This window comes from Pogona vitticeps, chromosome 3 (assembly GCF_051106095.1).
Source record: "Pogona vitticeps strain Pit_001003342236 chromosome 3, PviZW2.1, whole genome shotgun sequence".
Lineage (NCBI taxonomy): Eukaryota > Metazoa > Chordata > Lepidosauria > Squamata > Agamidae > Pogona > Pogona vitticeps.
In genome coordinates, this window is record NC_135785.1 from 169,616,461 (window position 1) to 169,638,684 (window position 22,224).

General features: G+C 39.9%; 1 protein-coding gene across 4 annotated transcripts in view; it reads right to left on the reverse strand.

The window, feature by feature from the left end:
* Positions 1-22,224, reverse strand: part of NCK2 (NCK adaptor protein 2) — a 91,099-nt gene that overhangs the window by 32,600 nt on the left and 36,275 nt on the right. For 3 of the 4 annotated variants that reach the window (XM_072994527.2, XM_072994525.2, XM_078391474.1), the window contains exon 2: positions 20,202-20,252. The exons of the other annotated variant lie outside the window; for it this stretch is intronic. The gene's annotated coding sequence lies outside the window, so the exon portion shown is untranslated. The remainder of the gene's footprint in view (positions 1-20,201; positions 20,253-22,224) is intronic. 4 annotated transcript variants of the gene reach the window in all.

Below are 22,224 nucleotides of genomic sequence, written 5' to 3' on the forward strand. Positions count from 1 at the left end.
CCAAGACCATATAGACTAACCAAAATCCACAAAGACTCAGTCCCACTCAGGCCAATTATAAGTGCCATTGGCTTCCTGACATGAAGTAGCAAAACACCTGGCCACCCTCCTAGAGACCCACATTGGACAAACCTCATCCTACATCAAAGACTCGGGACCTTTCCTAAACAAGATCAGTACCCTAACACTCAACTCCAGGGACAGACCGATCAGCTTTGAGGTAGTATCCCTATTCACCAAGGTACCGATAAGGGACACTCTGACACCCATCCAGCAGATCTTTCCAGAAGACATCACAGCCCTTCTCCATCACTGCCTAATGACCAGCTGTTTTCAGTGGGATAATGATTTCTATTAACAGGCAGATCAGGAGTGGTCATGGGGAGCCCCCTCAAACCGGTTATAGTGAACTTTTACATGGAACATTTCAAAAAGCAGGCCCTGGCTTTGGCACCCTTCGCACTCACAGTCTGCTTCTGATATGTGGATGACACCTTCACAATTTGGAAACATGGTGAAGAAAAACTGGAAGAATACCTAAACCATCTCAACAGCATCCACCCAAATATACAATCCACCATGGAAGAAGAAATAAGAGGGCCAACTTCATTTCTTAGATGTCATGGTCATAAGCAAACCTGACCTCCTATTGGGACACAAGGTCTAGAGAAAACCCACCCACACAGACTGGTACCTACACAAAAACTCCAACCACCACCCACAACAAAAAAGAGGCATAATCAAAACACTGGTAGACCGTGCGAATAGGAACTGTGAAGCTCAATTTCTCAGCATTGAACTCAACCATCTGAACTGGGCCCTATAGGCAAATGGCCATTCCAAGAATAAAATCACAAGAGCCATCAAATAAAGAAAACAACACCAAACTGAAGAAGAAAAACTAACCCCCACAAATAAAGTATTTCTGCCATTGCCAGTCGGAGCAGGGAGGCAGTAAAGGTATTGCTGAGGTGGGCTTGGCTATAGTGACGGACAGCTGCTGACTCACTGTTGACAATGGGCAAAGTGCTCGCGAGAGTGATGAGCGGTGTGTGTGTGTGTCGTACAGTGTGCAGAGGGAAGACTGCATGTGTGCCGGGCCGGCCACTGTGGCTGTCAAAGGGAGACCTCTCTCCTCCTCCTGGCGTGTCTTCTCCTGGCGTGTCCTCTCCATGCAAACAGGTGTGCACCAGGGAGGTGGGGGCAGAGGAGATGCAGGGGCTAGTGGAAGGCTGGCTGTGGCCAAGTACTGGCCAGGCTGCTTTACCTGGCCTGTGGCAGTGGACTAAAACTCCTATCCGTCTGGGCTGTGTTGGCTGGTGAGGGTCTGGCCCCCCCAACAGTCTGAACGACAATGAACTGGCCCCCTGTTTTAAAAGTCTGAGGACCCCTACACTAGAAGATCCAGATCCATTTTCTGTCCATCCCTTTAAAAAGCCATAGATGACTGACATGAATCCTCATTTTCAAAATAATCTTTAAACCCCTCTCCTTGATCCCAAAGCACTTATGTTGTAGATGGGCACAACAGAACAGGAAGCAAACATTTTGCATTCATGCATTTGCAGATGGGATACACTGAAAATATGCCAGGCAAAATCCAAAGGAAAAAACAAACAAACAAAATGGATGAAAACATGTGGCACCTTAAAAACTATTATATTTTAATGTGAGCTTTTGTGGATCAAGTCTATTGAAAATATTTAGCCTACCTCACTCACTATATATAGTAATATTTTAACTAAGTATTTATTTGTTCTACCTTACCATAAATAGGGACGTGGTGGCGCTGCGGATTAAAGCGCAGAAGCCTCTGTGCTGCAAGGTCAGAAGACCAGCAGTTGTAAGACTGAATCCATGCAACGGAGGGAGCTTCCATCGCGTGTCCCACTTCCTGCCCACCTAGCAGTTCGAAAGCATGCAAAAATGTGAGTAGATGAACAGGTACCACCTCATTGGGAAGGTAACAGCGTTCCGTGTCTAGTCGCGCTGGCCACATGACCACGGAAACTGTCCTCAGACAAATGCTGGCTCTATGGCTTGGAAACGGGGATAAGCACCGCGCCCTAGAGTCAGACAAACCTGAACTAAATGTCAAGGGAAACCTTTACCTTTATCTTTACCATTAATATATACAAAGAATTCCTAATTACAATAAAAACCCATGTAACAAGATTATGTCTTCCCATATCTTTATTTAAAACTAAGCAGATGCTATTTCAAGTTTAAACTTTTTTACAAGTAAATCACCCATTTCACGGTAATAAAGTCAAGATAAATAATGTAAAATATCCTACCGTGTTCACATTGTTTTTTCTAAAATGCAGCCGTGGGTGCTTAATCTTAAAACATTTTAATGCCAACGTCAAGCAACACCTGCTCATCTGTGCAAGTGAGCTAAGTATCTGATAAAAACACAACACACAACCACTCCAAAGAACCTGTACATCCTCTATCACCTAAATCTGCTTACAGGAAACCTCAAGTCAGCATACCCTCGAGGCAACAAATAGCTAAGCAGCATCTCTAGAAGAAAAGATGTCTGTGCATGCACCACTAATGCCACAGCAGTTTTACACACACGCACACATTTCATTTGCATGGTCTTTTTAAAAAAGGCTGGATGTATTCAAAACACTATGTTACTAAGCCCTCAATAGTTAATAAGTGTATGAATATAATTATTGCCACTTTTCTACTTTACAGTATGACCATAACAAAAAACATGCAAGTGAAATCAGTATTTCACATATATCTTTAATATAAATGTTTTACCAAATGTCATCAAAATGTTTAGTATTGTTTCACCTACACATGGTTTCAGCCAGCAGAGAGAAACACACCTTAATCAGCACACTGAAGAGAAGTGTGCCGGAGGCAAGCAATAGTCCATCAAGATGACAAAAAAAAAAAAAAAAAAAAAAAAAAAAAAAAAAAAAAAAAAAAAAACTTTAGAAAGAAGCAACATCCTACCTCCGGAGAAAACAAAACAAAACAACTTTCCACTTATTTTCAGCTTGTTTTTGCTTCCAGTTGATCTGGAATAACCACTTAATGGCCTAACACATCATTCTAGTGCACCATTCACAGCACTGGCTGTATACCTAGTGTCCACCAAATTTAAATGCCAGTCTATGTTGCTAGTTAACTGATTCTTAATGTGGTACAACTTCGCACTGAGACAGCAAGCTTCCTTTAGTCAATATTCTTCTTCACAAAGTGAGCAGCAGTTGAATTTCAACAAACAATCATTTGTCCCTCCCCTGCCACCTTTTGGAGAGGTTTTTTTTTTTTTTAACTGTTTTAGCATTTTTACTCAAGTTAATGTCCACTTTAACATGGGGGTGCCATCCATGCCTTTTCCCTGCTTTTTGTACCATTTATTTTTCTGTTTCTCAACTGTGTTATCCTCTCCTAGTACTATGAAAGCTATACAGACAGACACAGTAGTCCTATCACTGGAACACAATGGTTAGAAAAGTCAATAAATCAAGAAAACAATTTTGAAGAGCTGTTGTGCTACCACAAATAATGTAACTGAAAGCTCCTAATACCCAGTTATGTTCTCAGGCAAAACATTTTTGAAATCTTCCAAACTTATATCTTTGCATCTTCCATAGAAACAATGAAATGCCTTTAAATCATACACAAGACATATACTAGTGGTTCTTTTAAATTTGTCTTTAAAAAGAGAGAAAAGATACTCCTCTATCTGTCTTGACAGAAAATGCTATGGAGACACTAAAAGTTGATCAAATGACCATCAATTTTATATGCTAATATTTTACTTAGTCGAAAACTTTAAAAATGGGAAAAGAAATGTCTCATTTACAATAATAATAATTGAAATCTATATTGCTTGTGTTTTTCACCTGTGGCTAATGATGTATTCCAAAAAAGCTGTATCCTGAGAAATTCCAGATCTTCTAAACTTTTTCCACCCACTAACCCCAATAACCTTTGGGCAACACGTGCCCATCAACCTCAGTTTATTCTTGCAGTGTCTACGGGGTGGAGAGACAATAACTACCGAGAGAGTGAATTTATTAGACTTCTGTACTGTCCTATAAGCAGAACCCTCAGAATAGTTCACAAACTAAGATTTAAACAGCAAAACAATCAAGACTATCATTTTCAACAGCAGGAGAATAAGGAAAGTCTTGACAGGGCCACAAGCTGAGCAAGAGTCTCAGGACTGCATTCCACATGGCACCAACAGGACCCAGTTTAAACATCTTTCTACCTGATCCATCAAGTACTTGGTTATTTTGCAGATTAGATTTTTATTTTTTTAATTGAAAAGATTTTTTAAAAACATACATAGAAATAAGATTCTTTTTTCAGCAAAGTAGCCATGTAGTCTTTTTTAGCAGATGAAAAATAAAAGCAAAATAATAATGCCTTTGACACTGATCATTATTGAGACTGACATTGTTTCAATGTGATCTTTCAAGGATTGTAATTCACTGTTGTTTGAAGGATTGAACTATAATCAACACAAGATCAGATTGAAACAAATTTGTTTGTCTTAAAGGTGACAGAAAACTTTGTTCCATTTTGTTTTTAAAAATTATGGACTTTGCATTGCATGTTTTGTTAATAAGTAGAAACCTGCAGGACAACTGTACAGACCAAGTTAAGGAGTTCAGATATCTGGGCACTATGTTCAAGTCTTCTTTCTTTTGTGCTCCATAAAGATAGTCTGCTATACAGGAAGCTCAAAACACTATCGATGCTTTCTCCTCTCTCTTTTTTTTCCAATACTAATTGGCTCAGTTTTATCCCTGCTACTATCCAAGTATTTAAGACCAAGATTCTGCCTTTGTTACTTGTACAGAGTGATTTAGATCCAAGGTTTGCACCCAAATATAGAAAGTGCCCTTTCAAGATTCTTGCAAACTTCAGAATACCAGGCTGCATCCCTATGGAAGGTTTACAATTGAAGGCAAGTACTGTATCAATAGATATTTGGCTTAGTCCCTTGCTTTCAGATACTGGCTAAAGGTAGTTTATGTCGATGCTACTACAGGATACCTAAATCTTCTCAGATGGACATTTTTACCAGTTCATGGTTTAAAACAGTTTCCTCCAAACTGCAGTTATTGGGTTTTTCTATGGATTTTCTGTACACCCAAGAGCAAAGGGCAATAAAAACAATTTTAGAAAAATGGCTCAAAGATACTGAACTCCACTTCTCTATCATAAAAGCCTGTAAAACTTGCTCACCCTTGCATTTCAGTATGAATGCTGAATTTTGCAAATATGCCAGGTATTTTAGAAATCTGACCATTCCTAAGTATTGTCCTGCCTTCTCTAGAACTACTGTAGATTCAACTGCCTTCCACCTGACAGAAGAGCACTATCAAGGCATCCATATGAGAATCAACTATGCCCTTGCACTGACAAAAGATGGTGAATCTCTAGGGCATTGTTTTGCAAACAATTTTTATAGGGAAAATATATCAGATATGAAAGCACCTTTCAATTACTTGAAAGGTACTCACACAAAGAAAACAATCTGCACTTGATCATCCCAGAGTGTAGGACATGTAATAATGGGCTCAAGCTACAAGAAGCCAGATTTAGGCTGAATATAAGGAAAACCTTCTTAACTGTCAGAGTTGTCATGAGCATGGGATATGTAGTTAGAAGCATATCATGGTGATGGGGTATGCAGTCAGAGAAATGTAAAATAGAGTCAGATAGGTTCTGTGTGGAGATGATTTGAGAGACTTTAGAATGTGTTTTTCTAAGTGCCATGAGAGTGTTTTTCTGAAGACCGTTACAACCAGGATCCAGATATCCTGAAGGCCAAATCTAGGGGCCCTGGGAGACTCAACATTCCAAGCTTGTTACCAAAGAGATAAACAACACTTTGGAGTCTCATGGGAATAAGGGGAGGAGAGAGGTGGTACAACCTCTTGAAGCTTAATTTGTTAACAGCCAGAAGAGGCCATGAAGAAGGGAGAAGTTAGGAGGGTAGAAAATGGACACTGGGTTATGTAAATGTAACAACAAAATGGATTCTGTTCTGGATTTCGTTCTATGATGATGGTATGGGCATGTAGTTTGAAGGAGAGAGGATCTAAGTAAAGGAGAAAGTGGGGGCTAGTCCACCATGTCAAGGAAAATTACAGGCCTGAGCAGAATGGAGTGTATTAATGAGAATCCATAATGATCAGGTGTGTTAAAGCTGAGTCAGGATGACTCAGCAGTGCTGATGCAACTCATGGATGATGCAACTCAGGGACGATTCAATGTGTGATCTGATTGGTCCTGTATATGTACGTATATATGTGTTAGTTGTACAGTCAGTTGTGTCTTCTTCCTGCTTGAAGATCACTTCTACATGTTATGCTGCCAAAATGCTGTAAATACTGCTGTAAATACATGTTGCTGAAGGAAATGCTGCTGGACTGTGTGTGAGTTATTTCTGGACTGTGAATCACTCTGCTAAAACCGTGATTTGAGTTAAGAAACACTGACACACCATAACCCACTATAGTCCACCATAAGTTTCAGCTTAGTAGTTTATCATTTTAAATGGGAAATAGTTATCTTATTTAACTGCAATGATCTTTGAATATGTTCTTGAATGCTAATGCTTCTGCAATATAAACTGATTTTCTAATGAATCTATTTTTCTAATTAAAAAATTAATAAACATCTTTACTAAGGACTGGTCTCTTGAACAGCAGGGTCTGGCTAAATCCAGGAATGGAGAAGGGCCACAATCTAGCTATCATTTAAGAGTCCTACCTAACTGAGCTGTTGTGAGTTCTAAGGAATCACAAAGCCCATGTGCATGTACTTACAAAGTACTGAGTAAGTGTAAAGTGTTTTTAGGTCAGACTTGTTCAAAGGGCTTATGCTATGCACTCCTGAGGTCAAAGGACTCAATCCAGCATGAAGGTGGTAGATAAGTGCCGGTTGAACTCTCTGGCCAAATGCCCAACGACCCTTTAGGGGGCCATGAGCACCGCAAGAGCAATACAACAATGGAACGAATTACCTCAGGAAGTGGTGAGTGCTCCAAAGCTGGAGGCATTCAAGAGAAAACTGGATAACCATCTGTCAGATCTGCTTTGATTTGGATTCCTGCACTGAGTTGGACTCGATCGCCTTATAACCCTCCCAACTCAATTATTCTATGATTCTATGATTTCTTGGTCCTAACATGGGAAGATTTCCAGGCAGATCCTAGATTGTTATCTGAAATATTTTCTGGCTAATCCCAACAAGCTAACCAACTTTAGTGGCCAAATTCTTCTTTTTAATTCAAAGAACATGTAAGATGATTTATTCCTTTGAACTGTAATAATTCGTATTTGTTTTGCAACTAATATTATCTGTTTTTCTTATATATCTATTTTGTTGGGTCTATAACCACACAATAAAAGAGGGGGGATTTTGTTTTTGCTTCTGTTTCTGCTGTTTCTTTGTGTCACACTAAGGTATCTCAGGCTAGATGCTGAGAAATTAATGTCTTCTTTCTTCTTATCCTGTTCTACCTTACCTTCAATGCAGATGACATCTCATGCTGAGACGTTAGTATGAAAGAAACAAATAAAGTAGTACAAGTTTATTCAGATAAATTACAAGGCCTGTCCTTGGTTTTCCCTGAGCACAGGAGATCTACACTATTTTGAGGCAAAAAAAATAGAACTTGCAGCAATCTGATGGGAGTGGGCTTCAGTCCACAAAAGCTTATGCCAAATAAAATTTCCTAGCCAAAAGTCTGTCTATCACTAATACTTTTCTCATCATCTGTTATTTGGAAGATCCTTGAATAGGAATGGACAACTTGCTGACTTCAAGATTTTTTGTTTTAATCTTAACCCCTATCAATCCTAGCCAAAACAACTTAGCCTGAAGAGCCAAATGATGACAGAAAATAGTCCACAGCAATGGCTGAAGAGCCACAAACTGCCAACAGTTGCCCTAAACTAACTGCAAATACACATGGTTTTAATAGCAGTATGAGCCATGACATTATCTTGTTTTGAGGAAGCATAGTAAGAGCATGTAGGCAATCGTAGACATATCAAAAATCTAAACGTTCAGAGCCCTGTTTAAATGTCAAGAAGCTTTGAAGCTGAACAAATGATAGAATTACATTGCAGCAAGGAAAGCCTCACACAAGCAACACAAAACCGTACTAAGACTTTGCCTCTACATAAAAATAAGCCAACCTGCCCTGACCTTTAAGAGCCATTTTTTTAAAAAAAATTAATAAATAAAGGCTAAGTCTGAAAACTGCACTCTAATATGAAATGTGGGCTGAGGGGAGGTATGTTTACCTGGCTGAGCAGTGTTTGCTAGAAAAAGGCTACAGTTGGAAAGACTATTCAGAGCAATGATGTTCAGTCTTTCTGAAACAAAAAAGCAGAAGTTGGGATGGGAACAAACACTGATGGAACAGAAAGTTCAGAGTGAGTCTCCACATTTATGCATGTATAAAATAAACAACTAACTTGGAAAGCAACACAAAGTGTGAGATATTCTGTGACAGGGCCACTGTTACAAAGTACACCATCATTCATATGTATAATATATGACCGAAAATGTAAACAAGCAAGCCTAAGCTAGCTAAGCAGCGTTGCTAGCTGCAACATTAAGAAACAGAAGTATCAAGCAATGGAGTGAACAGAAAAAGAAAAGCAAGGATTGACCTGTTTTTTTAAAGTTCCATTTGTCATTCGTTTCGCAAAATGAAAATTTCATTCACTAAATGAATCTCCTATCAGCAATGAATGTCCCCATTTTATTTATATCTTTCATTTAAAAACCTATGAGCAATCTGTGGTTGGCCTTTGTACTCTAATTCACCAATGGAAAATTTAGAATAGTATTTGAAGAACAGTAACAATGAAATAATAACCAAATAGCATTTCTCACCAAAATATTACAAATTGCAAATTGCAACCGATAGTCCCACTTCGGGAAATATTCCTGCCCAAACCTACTTGTACCTCAAATGACTCCTTCTGTCTCTTCCCCTGGATCTGCAAACCAACTGTTGAGATGTAGACAGCTGTCTAACGGCTACCACAGGAAAGCCCTTTTCTTTCCACCATAATTTCTGCTATAAAGGATGGGGCATAAACACCCTGAAAAAGCCCCTCAGTGCTATTAATTTACATTAGATAGGTCCATCTACAATCCTAGTGGTAGCAAGAAAGAAAGGAGGAGACTTGTAAAATATGTATCAACCAGGCAGAAAATATCAGACATTAGGGGAGGGATAAGAAAGGGAAAGGGACGTGGTGGCGCTGTGGGCTAAACCGCAGAAGCCTGTGCTGCAGGGTCAGAAGACCAAGCAGTCGTAAGATCGAATCCACACGACGGAGTGAGCGCCCGTCGCTTGTCCCAGCTCCCGCCAACCTAGCGGTTCGAAAGCATGCAAATGCAAGTAGATAAATAGGGACCACTTCGGTGGGAAGGTAACAGCGTTCCGTGTCTAAGTCGCACTGGCCATGTGACCACGGAAGATTGTCTTCGGACAAACGCTGGCTCTATGGCTTGGAAACGGGGATGAGCACCGCCCCCTAGAGTCGAACACGACTGGACAAAAATTGTCAAGGGGAACCTTTACCAGAAAGGGAAAGAAGCTCTTCTGGGGAGAAGCATGAAAACTGATGGGGGAGAGTATTTTTTTTAAATGCCAGGGGAATATAGTAAAAGGAATGAATTTTTTTTCCAAAAAGTAGCCTGAGCCTCTTAAAATTGTGAATGATGGAAGGAGTGAATAGGGAGAGATGATAGAGACATCTTGGCTGAGTATTACCAGAACAGGAGAAAAACAACCTTTACTAAAGAGAAAAACTTATTTTCCGGTTCTCCAACTCTAATGTTAAGTGAGAAGTCATCAGGGTAAAAATAATCTCTTCCACATGGTTTAACACTAAAAACCCTAGCATTAGCTGGTTACACAGACACAAAAACATGCACACCCCAAAGGAAGATTTTCTTCTTCTTCTTTCATGCCAGCACTGGACAATCCCCTTTCTTTATTTGCACCTGACTTTATTTCTCAACATTAAACAAAACATATACCTATTTTTTAAAAGCAATTTCTCAAAATGCAACACCTTATACCCATGATGCCATAGAGGCCACCTCAATTAGCGTGCAAGTACCATTATTTCAGAGATCTCCCTCTTTATTTCAATAAGCCTCCGTCCCACCCACATCTGCTTCAGGAGTAATGTCTCTCTTGCCATCTCCATTGCCATCTTTAATCTCTTAGAATTCCGCCTCTGATAAATACATTTGCCATCGTATTCAGACAGAGTTCTAACTCCTCTGAAGATACTGGCCACAGAGACTGGTGAAACATTAGGAAGAAAAACCTAGAGAACACGGCCAAACAGTCCGAAAAACCTACAACAAACATTTGTCATCGTTGTCATTGTCATCATCATCATCTTAGAACTGAAGAGCCGGAAGGGACCTTATGGATCATCAAGTCCAACCTCTGTCAAGGTATTCACAGATTTGAGAGAGAGAGAGAGAGAGAGAGAGAGATGAAAATTCCATACTAACAAAAGATCAGAACAAAAGGAAGAACACAGCCAGCTTAGCTTGTAGAATTTCTTCAAAACAGACATAAGAGAACATACTGGTTGCTGATTGTGGAACCTCATCCAAAACTTTTGTCAGGATCATAGAAGCTCAAAGTTCTGCCCAGTTAAAAGGTGGCAAAATGTCTCATCACCTATCTTTACTTAAGGGGAAAAAGAGAATTCTGAGTGCCTTGGCTATTTCCTGAAGTGATCAAGTAAAAGGCTCCTGAAGCCAGAGCAAGTTTCAAATTGATATGCTGCACAATTGCCCTACCTCACTAAACACCTACCAGATATTCTATTTCAAAGAGTCAAACAGAATCCCAACAAATTGCTTTTAATAGCTTGAAGACGTTCTGATTAATATGAAGATCAGGGTATTCATCCCATGCTCAAACAAATGAAAGACACTAAAGAATATTGCCTCTACAGCTGGGAGTGCAGCTGAGCACAGACAAAGAAACAAAGACTGGAAGAAATGGACCCGCATCTTCATCTCGTACAAGGCACACAGACATGTATTTTGTTTTAATACTCCACATAATCTCAGAAGCATTTGGCTCAGTCTGCCTGTTTGATAAACTGAAGGTGGTGGAAAACAGTATCTGCCAACAGCTTGGGCTGGGGGTATCAAGATATTGCTGGCTCCTTAGGACTACCCATATTCCACAGACCAGAGACAATATGAGAGAATCCTACCTTTATATGATGGACTAGGAAGTCCACTATCACTCACATTCAACTATAGATTCTCTCCAGCACCTTCCCTAGCACTAAATGTAGAACTCAGCAACAGAAGTGGGGTGGATAGATGGGAAAATCTAAGAAAATACAGTATGGCAAATATAATACAGTAAATACAGAAGAGAATACAGTTCTATAGGGAAGACAAAAACACATCAGAAGCGCTAATAATGATCTTGGATAAATTTCCTCCCAGCTTTGTCAACCAGTGGCTAGCTCTAGGTCTGCAGTAAATGTATTCTGTGGTTATAACTTAAAGCACTAAAATAACACAGGTAATAGGGAGCAGGTGGGCCATAACCACAGTGGTGAGCAATATGGAGATCATGCCTGGAACCTTGTGGCGCATTGTTAAACTGCAGTCCTGCAGTCATGACTCTGTTCATGACCTGAGTTCAATCCCAATGGGGTCAGGTAACCTGCTCAAAGTTGATTCAGCCTTCCATCCTTGCAAAGTCAGTAAACAGAAAACCAAGCTCACGGGAGGTGAGGAGCAATGTGTAGTCTGCATAATTGTAAACTACCCAAAGAGTGCTTTAAGCACTATGAGCGGTATACTGGATAAGCAGCAGACTTTTTTTTCTTTATTTGTAAATAGTAAACAAAACAAAGGATAGGTGTTCCATTTCTGGTCTGCTGAGGCAAAGCAGTGCTCACCTTCTGAATGGCTATGTGGACAAGACTAGCTGCCACAATGAAAGAAACAGCCATTCCTGTTCAGATGGCTGATGATCAGATTCTTCCCACCCTGCTCTCACACTAGCACACAAAGAAAGTCACTCACATAAACTGAGTGTGTGTGTTAGCCTTCTTTTTAAATTGTTCCTGTAAAGCCTCATATTGCTGCACATACTGTTTAGCACCTTCCAAACATACTTCTCAAAGGCTGAAGCTGAAAACAATATAAATAAGTAGATCAATATTAATCCTACTAAACAAAGTTCATTGGAACATATAAAAGTGGACATACTTGACCACTCCAGTTGAACACCTAGCATAAATTGTGACATACTTTGGCTCTAGTCAAATCTCAGTTCTGAACAAACAAATGAATCCAAGGGCACTGACTGTAGATGTTGTCATGTAAAGTTAGCCATTGACTAGCCAAGCAACATCAATTACAGCATCTGCAATCCAGAAAAAATGACTCTCTTCTGTCAAATGCTCATGGATGTCCTATAGTTCCAGAGCTATAGGTGTTAGGAGAAAGGATTTATTTTCTGCCAGCAGCCTGGACAAAAATGTGTTTTTTTAAAAAATCAAATAAATTATTTACATCTATTTTTAAATTTTTATTGTTAAAATGCTTTAAAAAAGAGAAAAAGCCCTGTGTGATTATAGTTTTAATTTAAGAAGTGTTATAGCTCTAAGAGCTCATTATGGGACAGGGATTCTACCTTCTAAGGCTTTATTATGAAATAATATGAGAGAGAGAGAGAGAGAGTTTTGGATTTGTCCTCAATTTTACAAGATTCCATAGGATTCTTCATATATTATTTTGATTAAACTTTCTATCTTCCCTAGCTTAGACTAGTCAGTACACACACACACACACACACACAAATACCGTTCTTAAATGGATTTGTTTATTGAGATTAAAAATGGAAATAGTCCTACTAAATAGCAATATATGGAGATGGGAAATAAAATACGTCATTATACCCACTCACCCACCCCCTTTTCCAACCCTGACTAAAATTATTCTTTGAGCTCCAACTTCCCTCAGCACGACATACTGCTGGAAATTCTTGAAACTCCCTCCACTATGTTGTGCTGACAAGGTCAAGCCCTTACCCCTTCCTCCCTCTCAAACAGCATACTTTCAGTCACTGCAAATATCAACGAATAAAGCATCATTAGAGGTGGAGTCAATCTGGGCAGGCAAATCGTGAACTATATACTATGGAAAATATGTACATTATTAAAGTTATGTCAAGTGAAAGAGTGCACTTTCAAGGGATGGGGAAAAACAGTAGCATTGAGACTTTCATAGTACTGATTTAAATGAAATCCACCCTGCTAGGATCTGCTTGTGAATGGAAAGGCAGAAACATTCTTTCAAACATACTGTTTCTAGGTCTGAGCCAGGCTAGTGACCTTTAGCAAGGACTGAAGCACTGACATCCTTGAAGTGAACTCCCAATTTTTCCATGTATTTGTAAATAGTGCTGTTACTTGATGAAAAATCTCTCACCAGTGTCTGAAGCAAAGCAGAAAATTTGCCTGCTGTATGCTATAGACTTGGGATATGCTGACATTTTAAAGGTGATATAATTTGTAAATTATGCATTCTACAATCAAATGAAAATAACAAAGGGCACTGGGCCTACAGGTGGAGGTGGAGCTGAGCAGGGAACAAAGAAATACACTAAATTGCAGAAAATGAGCTGCATCTTTGTGACTCAAATTGGTACACAGAGCTAGTTAATAGAATTACTAATTTTTTGTCTTCGGTAACTCCAGCAATATGGATTTTGAGTAATTCATATATAGAGCAAGCCCTTTCTTCTTTCAACAGTGCTACAGTGAGTTTTATTCTTGCTTTGTACACTTCTGTAAGTTATATTACATACCACCAAGATGGAAATGACTGATAGAAACCCTAAAAAGCACTTTCAAGATATACGAGATGTTGAAGGAGTGGATTTACCAGTTCCACACACATACACCAGTGAGTTTCCATGGCCTAGCAGAAATATGAATCCAAGTCCCCTAAATCATAATGCATCAATTTATCCTTTATACCAGCCATTCTCAACTTTTTTTTTGCCACTGCTATAAACACAATATGAAAGAAATATAGGCTGAATCAAGATTTTACAAGTCACACAACGAACCTTATACGGTAGTATGTGAAGAACTGCTTCCATTCTGTGCCCCCTTCAAATGTGCCAGGGTTTCCTAGGGGCCATATAGGCCTGGTTGAGAATAGCTGCTTTAAACCAGCATGAGTATCAAACACCTCTACTGTAACATAAATTTTATGCAACTAGATCAGTTTACGTCTACACTGAAATGACCTTATGGCTCTGAATGTATCTGAACTACCGTATTGCCGGCGTACAAGATGACTTTTTGGCCCTGAAAAACATGCTTCCAAGTGGGGGAGTCATCTTGTACGCCGGGTGCATGTCCAGCAAACCCTCCCTCTCTCCCAGCGAAGTCACTTAGCTGGTAGTAAGACTGAGTAGAGCCCCACTCCTAGCCTGGGAACAGCCTGACTCTAGCGCAAAACAGCTGACTGTCGGAACAGCAGAGAGGCAGCAGCCATTTTGAGATGTGACCACATGGCTGCTGCCTCTCAAAATGGCTGCCGCCTCTCCAAAATGGCTGCCGCCTCTCTGCTGTTCCTTCTTCCAGCAAACCCTGGCTCTCTCCGAAAAGGTACCAAAAGGAACTCTCCCCATGATTCAGCCAAAGCAGAATCACACGTGTGGAAGAGGGGGTAGTCTTTTACAGCAAGTATGTAACAAACTCTACATTCTGAGTGGGAATGTTGGGGGGTGGTCTTATATGCCCAGTAGCCTTATACACCGGCAAATACAGTAATATATGCTGTGAATTTTACTCTTCGGTACATTACAGATATATCCCTTAGATAATATCTAGCTCACTGAATGTTTTTTTACAAATGGGATTTAAAAGGTACATACATATAAAATATACTATCAACAAACAAAATAGAACCTCCATGTTCTATCCACCTTACTTAGGTGATTATATTTAAGATAGGCTCAGATGTTTAAAATCTAGGTGTCTTTTAAAGACACAGATTAGAAGGGTTTGGGAGGAAAATAGCCATATGTTCTCCTAAGCTTTGCTAGTCATTTTTTATATAATCTTCTTTAGATAATGAAGAGTTACTGTGATTTAAAAATAAGTATTCCACAGCATCCTTTGTACAGAGGTAGCAAGCCTGAATTGTGTCTGAATCACAGAAATAAAAGTGTATTACTGGTTCTTCCCCATCCTCCGGGCTGCAGGTCTACAGTATTTATCAGTAAAAATAGTCAATTGACTAAAAGCAGTAGTCAATTGTCTTTGTACAAACGGTAATCAGCAAAAAAAGTACTTTGACATCATGGCTGAAATTCTGTTGCTTACAGCAATAAGTCATAACTAGACTAGGTCCACTGAATCTATGGAACTTGAGCCGATTCACCAAATCCCCAATGAGCCTACTCTAGTTTCAACTAACTACAGTGGACCCTTGACTTACGAAGGTCCCTACTTACAAAAATTTTGCAGTACGAAAAGCTCCGGCCGCAAAATTTTGGTTCGACTTGCAGCCGGAGCTTTGATCTACGAAATGCAGGGGGAAAGCAGAACAGCTTTCGGCTTCCTGGGCTTCACAACTCCCTTCACTGTCCCTGTCTCCCATCCCTGGTGCCCTCTGCTTTCTGTCCCTGTGTGGACAGAAGGCAGAGGGCACCGGGGACGGGAGACAGAGGGCAGCAGGTGCAGCTTTGGTAGCCCAGGATTTTTCTTCCTTTGGCTGGAACAGATTAAATGGTTTTCAATGCATTCCTATTGGAAATGGACCTTCGACCTACGGACTTTTCGACCTACAGCCACCGTTCCAATACGGATTAATTCCGTAAGTCGAGGGTCCGCTGTACACTAAACGACAGTTTAGTTGTACTGCCTCTATATCTCCTCTTCTGGTTTGCTCCTCTGTTTAAGCTTCAAAAACATTTTTTTCTGCCAATATGCAACTTTAGCCTGAGATTCCTATATACAGTATTTAAACTCAAGAGTGTTGCTTTCTGCTCACAGGACCTTTATGTTCTTCTAGCTGATTCCCAGGCTACAAAACAGCAACGTACCACCACACATTCCAGGCTCTCATATAATCTCAGAAATTCTCACACAGTCCTCAAATGCTTATAACTGTACTCAAATTAAAACAGAGTATCAAACATCTAGCACTTGAGGGAACCCACGCTTAACAATGTCAATAACAACCAACTGTCTTGTAGCATTTCTGATTTCAGTTAAATCAGTCAATGTCTTGGAAGAAAAAATTGCGTTGACACCTTGGAGAAGCCATTCTCAATGGGGGAGGGGCATATGCCCCCCAGGGCACCCTGGCACATTTGAAGTTGGGGCACAGACTGGAAACAATTATTCACACACCATCTTATAAGGTTTCTTATATAAATTATACAATCCTGATTCGGCCTATATTACTTTCATATTGTATTTATGGCCAGAGCCAAAAAAAAAGTTGAGAATGGCTGCCTTGGAGAGTAATTGACCTGTATAACTGTCCTTATCGTTGTCAGGATGTCTATATTAATCAGTCTTTTCGAAGGCTATGGCCATTGTTGTTAATTCAATTAACAGAGTTAATATAATTGTACATGTAATATAATAGTTAATATAATTATCTATACCGTATTCCATTTTACCCCATCCCAATAATCAGAATTGCAATTGTTAAATGTGACAGACAGATCTAGTGTTTTATCTTCTTCTCAGCTCAGTCTTCAGAATGCTTGGGGCAGTGTTTAGAGAGTCAAAGAACATCAATTTAAATGTCTGAGTTAGAGAAGGATTTTTTGAGAAAATGATGCAAAAGTGAAGGGAGACGTGAAAGAATTCAAGAAAAATTGAAGTAAAGTCAAACGTTAACTGTTACTGAAAGTATTAACAGACATCTAACTCAGAACAGTTTGGTGTATTGCTCCAGCACTGTAAATAAATTACTGTGATTTTATGCAAGCTCATAATTAATTTCATTTTTATTTTTTGGGGGAGGGGGATCTGTAGACTCCTGTCATGCTTCCATGGAACAGTCATTTCTTTATTTCATTGGTAAGCCTCCATGACAGTTTGAGCCTGGGGTCAAATGGGGACATAATGCCTCTGCAACCAAGAGACCTGAGCGATAGATACCAGAAGCGGTGCTCAGAACCTGGCCACCCCCTCCTCACAACTTCTATATGAAGTTCAATAATTAATCAAAATCAACACTGTAGCCAAGAAAACAGAGACTTGGAAGGTTGGCTATGAAGAAACTAGAAAAGATCCTTAAGTGTCAGACTGTGACACTAGAGACCAAGGCCAAGTTCATTCAGAATATCGTATTCCCAGTTACAATGCATAGATATAATAGCTGGAAAATGAAAAATGCTGATAAGAAAAAACTAATTTGATGATCTTGGACGAGTTTTATGAATGGAGCACCAGAAATGCAAACAGTGAATGCTGTATCAAACCAAGTTTGAACTGTCACTACATACTAAACTAACTGAACAAATGCTACTGTACTTTGGACTTACTTGAGAATAAAAGACTCAATAAAAAGGCAACAATACTAAAAATGCCAAAAGTAGGAGGAAAATAAGACTGAACACAAGATGGCCTGACTCAGTAAAGCCATAAGCTATTGTTTTCAAGACCTGAGCAGCTCTGTTAATGACAGGACCTTCTCGCTGTCATTTGTTCATTAGGGTTGCCCCAAGTCTGAAATGATGGTGCAGAGCAACATAATAACCAGTAAGCATAGGGTCTGAATATGGTACTTGGGCATAGGTAACTTCCAGACACCCATTCCTAGAATTTGGAGAGTACCCACTCCTCTAACCTGCCTACTCCAAAAGTATTTTTCCTTTTGAAAAATGAGGTATTTAACTGAAAAGTCTCCTCCCTCATGCACTCCTGTGATTGAAACATTTTTCAAATTTACAAAAAAGTAGAAGAAGGGGCCAAGGTGCTCTAAATATAGCAAAATTGCTTCCCATGTCCACTAGAGGGTAGAAAATAAACTTTTAAGGGTTCTTGGAGTTGGTGGGGCCATATTTCAGCCTCTGGGACCATATGCAGCCAGCCAGCAGGTCTCTGTTTCCTTCCCTGTTGTATTCCTGTATCAGAAGTGGACTATTTTCCATGGAAGTTCACATCAAATAAAACGTATTGCTTTTAAAACTGCCACAAGCCACTTTTTACTGCAACAGATTAACATGGCTAGAGCTTCAAAAAATGTCTGGCATCAGTAACGAAGACTGAGTTTTTGTGAATTTTAGTTGAAACTTGCTAAGAATATGAACAAAGAAGATCCTTGTGAACTTCTCTTTAAAGTCAAGAAAGCTTCAAAGCAAACATATATGTAATTGGTTGTTGTGGGTTTTTCTGGCTCTTTGCCCATGTTCTGAAGGTTGTTCTTCCTAACGTTGCGCCAGTCTCTGTGGCCGGCATCTTCAGAGGACAGGAGTCAGAACTCTGTCTGTGCTCTGGTGCAGTTTGTTTGGATAGCTGAGTATTTATAGCTGTGGGATCAGCTTTTGTCCTTTTCAGGAGGTGGGTGATTGTGGTGATCAGGGTGTTTTTATTGTGGGTGTATTGTTGTGATAAGAGGGAGAGATTATCTGTCACTGTAATTGATGGGTGTCGTTAGCTGGTCTTTTGTGTGCAGTGATCACCAGTCCGTGTAGCTGGGTAGAGTTCACTGACCTTTTGGAGGCTTTATTTTTCAGTACTGGGAGCCAGGCTTTCTTGAGTTTTAAACTTTCTTCTTTTTTGTTGAAGCTCTGCTAGTGTTTGTAGATTTCAATGGCTTCCCTGCACAGTCTAACATAATGATTGCTGGTATTGTCCAGTACTTCAGTATTTTGAAATAGAATTTAATGTCCAGTTTGTTTTAGGGCATGTTCAACTACTGCTGTTTTTTCCAGCTGTTTTAGTCTGCAGTGTCTCTCATGTTCTTTGATTCTGGTGTGAATGCTGCGTTTTGTGGTCCCAATATATACCTGGCCACAACTGCAAGGTATCCTGTATACTCCTGCAATGGTGAGGGGGTCCCTTTTGTCCTTTGCTGACGGTAACTTTTGTTGTATTTTTGTGGTGGGCTTGAATACTGTTTGTAGCTTGTTTTTTTTTTCAAAAGTTCCCCATATGGTCCGTAACCCCTCTGATGCATGGCAGAAATACTTTATTTGTGGGTGGCTGTTTTTCCTCTTCAGTTTTGTGCTGTTTTCTCGGTTTGATGGCTCTTACAATGGGTGGGATTGAGTCTCTGTGGACTTTGGGGAGTCCATATAGTCTTGGTGAGAGAGCTTCTGTCTTGCAGATTTTTTGAAGGACGCTGAGATGCAGGGAGGAACTCCTGATAAGCATGTTTGTTTGTTTTGTGATTTTGTTGGTTGGGTCCTGTTTCAGTTTTCTGTTAGGTGGTGGGGTCTAGAAGTTCCCTGATTTCGTACCGATAAAGGACACTCTGACACTCATCCAGCCTAACAACCTTCAGAACACGGGCAAAGAGCCCGAAAATCCACAACAACCATCAGATTCCGGCCGTGAAAGCCTTCGAGAATACGTGTAATTATTTTTTAAATATACAATGCAATGGAAGCAGCATTACAGAAAGTTCCCTTCAAGTGATTGTTGCACCTCTTAATAATGCCAAGATTATAAATCCCTTCATTCTTCCCTTGCTAGGAATTAAGATGGCAACATGAAACTAATAAATCAGACTACATTGACACTTAGTTCTTATGCTCATTAGCAGCCCCCAAAATGAACACAGATGTAGTGAAACTCTGTTATTCATAAAGAAAGCAGAATTAAATATATAGCGCAGTCAACAATTTTGTAGATTGCATAGACTTCTGTGTGGGAACAAATGGTAGTATGCTCCACGTCTGGCAATGGGATACACTCAAAAATGTAGCTCCATCAGCAAGTTAAATGTGAAAAGAAAATTAATCACAGAGTATAGCATATAAGCCACTTGCATATATTTTTCAAATCTGACATAAGTACCATGAAGGGGGATTTTATCATTTTTCTGGAGATGCTCTTAAGGCTGCAGTTATGGAAATTAAATGATAAAAACACTGGAGAACTGAGTAAACTCGCCAATCAAAATAAATAAATTCAAAACAAACATACCTATGGCACAATTCAGGATCCAGACAGCAATTAAGACACCTGAGCAAGATTCTGAAAACAAACAAAAGCACTTTTAATTAAAAGTCTAAACTTTCATCAAATCATGAGTTTATTCAATGTAGGCTTTAATTTTTAATTAATAAAACAGAATGTAGAGACATTTCCAGTCAAATGAACTCATGCAGTCTTTTCCAGTTCTCATTTATACAAAGTTTAAAAACACTGTTTCCCTCCTTCATATATTGATGCCTTTGCCCAAGCCAAGATTATGTCCCTTATAGAACACTTTATTTGTTTCACTGCCCAAGTCACAAATCAGCCATTAAATGGGATGAGACATTGCTACTTCTCTCCCAATCTGAATGCTATACACCATAAAATCTTTATTAAAGCATTACTTGAAATAGCTAGAATGGAAATAGTTGCACAATGGAAGGCCCTCAAAGGACTGATCATGTAAAATGGCTGTGTCCATAAAATTTACCCATAACCTGAGAATTATGAGAGGAAGTTACAATAACTGGTATTCATTTGTAAGCACACTGCCTCCCTTTAATTTTGGTGCCAATAAGGAAGGCTTTCTATATGCCTCCCAAACCCCAGCTGACTATTTGAAGTTTTCAGAACACTTATCCTACTTTTACAAAGAAGCCGCTGCAGCTGGTTGTTTCTGCCTTTGTTTGCTTTTAACTGCAGTATCTCTCCTTTTCTTTTCTTTTTCTTTTTTTGGTAAATTATATTATACTTAATACATTTTGAACAAAATTTTGGAAAATTAATAAAACTGGGGGAAAATAAGGAAACTTAAAAGATTAACAGCATAGCCCTGTATAGGTCATTCAAAAGTAAGTGCCACTGAGTTAACTGAAGCAGCGGTCCCCAACCTTTTTAGCCCCATGAACCAGCTGGGGAAGGGGGGGCACCCACTGCGCTCATGTCCATAGGCACACATGCACTTGCGCGAAGCAGCGCTCGTTCAGGTGCTCGTGTGCATGTGTGAAGGGCGGTGCAGCGCTCGTGCAGGCGCACGCACACTCATACGCAGGAACAAACAGGATGTGTGTGGGTGAGTGCGTGCAGGGGCAGGTCTCTGCGGCTCGGTCTGGCTTGGGTGACGGACCGGCACTGGACCGTGGATCAGGGGTTGGGGACCTCTGCACCAAAGCAAGAGTGAACAAATTGTGGCCTTACAAATGCTCCTGAACTGCAATTCCCATCAATTTACCCATCATAGTCAACACCGAGGAATACCAGAGGCTGCAAGCAAATAACATCTGGAACGTTGCACTTTGCCTACCTCTGGTCTAAAGTGACACATTTAGCCTGAATATGAAGTCCTGCTGGTGGCTGAAGCTGAACTTTCCTCCACTCTCCCTTTTTACTCCTTGTGTGTCCACCCAGTTCTTTTTAGCGTTTCAGAACCTTTCTCCCCTCTTTCCAAACATATCTAAAATAATTACTGGAACAAATTAAGGAGGAGTGCAGCTACAGGTTGCTAAACACATTTGAAAGCTTCTTTGGATGTTTCAAGGAGATGGCAGGAATGGAACAACACATTGTTCACTGCCATGAATAATGTAAAGCAGAAGAATGAACTTGGTGTGGAAATGTGTGGTTGCCAGATATGGGGACACAAATTCCCTCTATGTTTCAGATCAGGTGCAAACTGTCAGGATAACACATATAAATTACTTGCACTGTTCTCTTGACACTTCTCTGTTGTATTCAAAGCAGGCCTCATTTTAGATAGCATAACAATTCACACAGCTGTTAAATCATGATAAACATCACTGTTGTTTGTAACTACTAAACACAAGCAGAACTCACAGCTATCTTAACCACTTTTCATTTGTAAGGGAAAAAGCCACCGCTAACAAACGAAAGGGAAGGTAAAGCTGCTTGCATTCCTTTTCCAACTGTAACATATACAGTGGTGCCTCGCTTAGCGATCGCTCTGTTGAGCAATGAAATCACTTAGCGATGGGGTTTTGGCCATCGCCAGAGCGATCGCTTAGCGATGGCC